Source organism: Malania oleifera, chromosome 8, assembly GCF_029873635.1.
Source record: "Malania oleifera isolate guangnan ecotype guangnan chromosome 8, ASM2987363v1, whole genome shotgun sequence".
NCBI classification, from domain to species: domain Eukaryota; kingdom Viridiplantae; phylum Streptophyta; class Magnoliopsida; order Santalales; family Ximeniaceae; genus Malania; species Malania oleifera.
This window is the reverse complement of record NC_080424.1, coordinates 69,481,023-69,485,874: the sequence shown is the minus strand read 5'-3', so window position 1 is coordinate 69,485,874 and position 4,852 is coordinate 69,481,023.

Sequence of the window (4,852 nt, the reverse complement as noted above, 5' to 3'; positions counted from 1 at the left end):
TGGTCAGTCGTGTCAAAGGTCTAGACAGTTTAGAGAAACCCTCTACTAACCGACCATAGTAACCCGCCAGTCCTAGAAAACTCCGAACCTCCTGCACATTCTTTGGCCTTACCCAATCGACCATAGCTTCAATCTTGCTAAGATCAACTGATATACCATCACTAGCCACCACATGGCCTAAGAACACAATGTGACTCAACCAGAATTCACATTTCTTCAGCTTTGCATACAACTTCTTCTCCAGCAGAATCTGTGACACTAACCTCAAATGTTCCACGTGCTCTTCCGTACTCCTCGAGTATACCAAAATGTCATCAATGAACACCACCACGAACCGATCCAAGTACTCATGGAAAACCCTGTTCATCAGATCCATGAACACCGCCGGAGCATTTGTCAACCCAAAAGGCATGATTAAGAGCTCGTAATGGTCATATCTGATTCAGAAAGCAGTCTTCGCTATATCCTCCGACCTAGCCCTCACTTGATGATATCCTGACCACAAGTCAATCTTTGAAAAGACTCGCGTCCCCTGCAACTGGTTAAAGAGATCATCTATACTAGGTAAAGGATAGTGATTCTTCACAGTTACCTTGTTAATCTTATGGTAATCAATGCACATCCGCATCGTCCCGTCCTTCTTCTTCACAAATAGTACTGGAGCTCCCCAGGGCTAAACACTAGGTCGAATGAATCCCCTGTCCAGTAGTTCCTGCAACTGCTCCTTCAACTCCGAAGTTCTACCGGAGTCATCCGGTATGGAGCTTTAGAGATTGGTGCCTTATCGGGCAGCAACTCTATCGTAAACTCCACCTCACGATCCGGAGGTAAACTGGGTAAATCATCTAGAAACACATCTGGAAATTCGCTAATTACCTGAATGTCCTCGAGTCTCAACTCATTCTGTGATGGTTCCTGTACACAAGCTAGGCACCCCTGACATCCGTCCAAGAGTAGCCTCCTCGCTTGTAGTGCCAACAGAATCTGTGGTGCTGAATGCACACACAATCCCACGAATTCGTATTCCTGCTCCCTAGGAGGTCTAAAAACTATCACCTTCCTACGACAGTCGATCACAGCATAACTGGAGAACAACCAATCCATCCCCAGAATGATATCAAATCCCGACATGTCGTATACCACCAGATTCGCCGATACTTCCCTTGAATTTCCACTATGCAGTCTACCAATGTCTTCCTATAGAAACATACACTCCCAGATGGCATAGTAACATATAACACTTCATTCATGACTCGGGTCTCAATGCCACACTTTCGCACAAAATTCACAGACACAAAGGAATGAGTTGCACCTAAATCAAACAAAAAAAAAAAAGCTTTATTCGAAAGCAATAATAAGATACCTATCACCACGTTACTTGCATGCTCAGCATCCGTTGGAGTAAGAGAGTATACTCTAGCCAGAGCTGTCTGAATGGTTCCCCGAGGTATCTGATTGCTCCCTCGGTCCCCACTAAATGGAGGCACATATTGCTTCGGTGCACGACAATCACCAACCATGTGACCGAGTTGGCCACAGTTGTAGCAGTTACCCTCAAATGACTGGCACTCACCCTCGTGCCATCTGTGGCATCTGGTACAATGATCACTGGTCTGACTCCCCTGAGAATCCTAGAACTTGGTATTCTGACGATAACTCGAGCCCTTGCTCCTTTTCCTCCTTGATCCCTGACGAGATCCTGTCTGAGAACCAAAAGGTACTGTCCTCTTCCTCGATTCCTAATCCACCTCGTCCTTTCGGATATCGGTCTCAATCACCGTAGCCTTATCCACCAACACCGAGAACTCGCGGATCTGAAGCATACCCACTAGTCTGAAGATATCCTTCCTCAAACCCTTCTCGAACCTCCGAGTCTTCTCGTACTCGCTCAAGATCAAACATGGGGCAAAGCGGGATAGCTCTACGTACTGAGCCGCATACCCCTGCACTGTCATACTCCCCTGAGTCAGCACAGAAAACTCATCTGCCTTCGCATCACATACTGAAGCCGGGAAGTATCTGTCAAAGAACACCTCCTTGAATCAACTCCACGTCATCTCCTTAGGACATGCTCTATGCTTCTCCAGCAGACTCATTGCAGTCCACCATCGACCCGCCTCCCCAGACAGCTGGAAGGTGGCATAAAGAACTCGCTGCCTATCCATGCAGTGCAGGACCTCCAAGATCCTCTCAGTCTTCTCCACCCAATCCTCCGCTGTCGTCGGGTCAGGTCCTCCAGAGAACGTTGGAGGATGCATGCGTGTGAACCTCTCAATGGTGCACCCCGCAACAGTAGGAGAGCGCTCGCATCTTCTCACACTCCGCCCGATCTCCCGTAACACCTGCCTCGTCAAACCTCGAGGCACAAAAGGAGACTCATCACTCACAGTCTCCTCGAAGCCACTTCCTAGGTAATTATCCTTGGGCTCCATGCGCAGCACAATAGGAACGTATTAGTATCCCTATGACACATACAAATAACACAATGATCTACACTAATCATGTTAACTACTCCCTGCCAGGTTTAGGTCTGTCCTATCACACCGACACGAAAGTCATCAATGATCTACCCTGCTTTTATTGGAATCGTCATCCCAGGAAAAACACGGAATACCATCGACAATTCCTGGTCTAGCAATCGAACAACCCTCAACCAACTCTACCCATATCCACATCCTATACTCTGGTATGTACTCACAATTAAGCCTAACCAAGTTTACAAGATCTAGTAATCTAGTTAGCTCTGATACCAAGCTGTCACGCCCTGAACCCCGAAATGGGACCCAAGGGTGAAAATGTAATCTAACATGTACCTATATCCGATAAAACATCCAAAGATACAGTACAATGGATGAGGTTTCGACCCCTGTGGGGTTCCCAGGCACCCTAAACACATCCAAACACAATCATATACGCAGCGGAAAAAGGTCATTCTATAACAATATACACAATACCATACCAGAGTTTATACAAAAGTAGAACACGGCTCTATCAAAAACGTACAAACGGGTGCCCAAACACATCTCAAAATGGCAACCCATCAAATATACAGTTCTAGCACTTACCTAAGCAATAAACGCAGTACACCAGCCACTACGCTCCCTACACCAGGACGCTAGTTCCGGTTACGCGAAGGACCTGTAAAAATGTATGTACAGCAGAGGTGAGACACCTCTCAGTAAGGAAGAACACAGGTTATATCGGTGTGTGGCATTTGACTGTTATCATGATACAACATACACGCAGTTAAATGCATTCCAGTACTACTTTACACAATGCATACACGCACACACAACACATGATCAGTAATCCCGGTGTCGTCACACACTTCGGCCCGTAGGCGGTCTGCGACAATCCGGCGTTGGCCCAGCCAACCCGCAAAGCACAGCACCACCGACACATGGCTAGCCCCCGACTCCCATGGCATCGTACCGACGCTAAACTAGTGGATCCACACCCTTTGGCTTGATCTGTCGGAATAGGCTCACGCCCTCGGATATAGAGTCGGACACTCTTGCCTATGTGGTAGGTGATAAACACAAGCCCTCAGATATAGAGCCGGGCACTCTCAATACCTGAAACAATTCGGAACCCAGTTCCTACTAGCCATTTAACATATCACACACACATGCATGCTCATATAACCAAACAAACCACACCCACCTGGTAATCTAAAACATAGTTTTTTAAACAAATACAGTTTAAACAAGTCAAGGCACGGCCATCCCAATATCACAGTATAAATCAACATGTACCCACGGTTTTCAACAAAACCAGGGATGCAGCCCGTCGCCCCCTTTTTCCCAGAACTATAATAATGAAAAACTCATAGTTTTTCCCATTAGATCCCCCCTAAATGAGTAGCCAAAACACACACAGAACCGTGGACCACAGTTCCACCGAGTTCGATTTCAAAAATAACCAATATAAACATAGTTCCCCTTACCTTTTCCTCGGATACCAAATCCCGAACTCCAAGGCTCCTAAATAGAGAACCGAGTTCCAAAACCTACAAATCATAGTACAAAATATACTCACAAGACAGTTATCTACAAAATTACCGAATCAAAATTGAAAACTAAGCCTTACCTCGATTTTACGCTGAAACCCAAAAATCTTCGAAACGAGATTCCGATCCATAGAAATCGTAGAGAATCCTTCCACGATCCTCATGGTAACTTCAGATTTTCGATTCCATTAACAATCGGCGAAGAAATCTAGAGAGAGAGAGAGTAGGGAGAGGTTTAGAGAGAGAGAGAGAGATATTTGAAGTTTCTTAATGAATAGTAATGAAAATTTCCTTTTATAGCCCTTTGACTCGGCCCAATTCATCGACAAAATGGTGCCTTCGTCGATGAATCTTCTACTACCTTCGTCGATGAATCGGTGACCTTGTCGACGAATCTGAGATCACCGATTTTTTCAAGACTCCTCCGCTTCTCCTTGTCGACGAGTCTATGAATTTCGTCGACGAGAAGAACAAAGGCTTCGTCGACGAAGTCTGGTCTCGTCAACGAAATATGCCAAATTCCCAATTTGCCCCTCTCTTATTTATTTAACCCTTTTATCATGGTTCGGGTTCTTACACCTTTACTGAGAGATTTCTCACCCTAGCATTACAAATATTTCAAGAAATTCTGATAGACATGTGGAGCGAGCTCCATGATAGAGGAGTTCGTTGGTATTACCCTAGTTGCTGAGTAAGTAAACATGTCAGAGACAGGATGGATTTTTGCGGTATATGTAACGACCAAAAAATTCATACCATTTTTTTTCCAAATATATATAGACTAAATTGTCAAGGACCCCTCAGTCAAACTCAGAAACTCCTGCACTTTAGCCTCTCTGATAG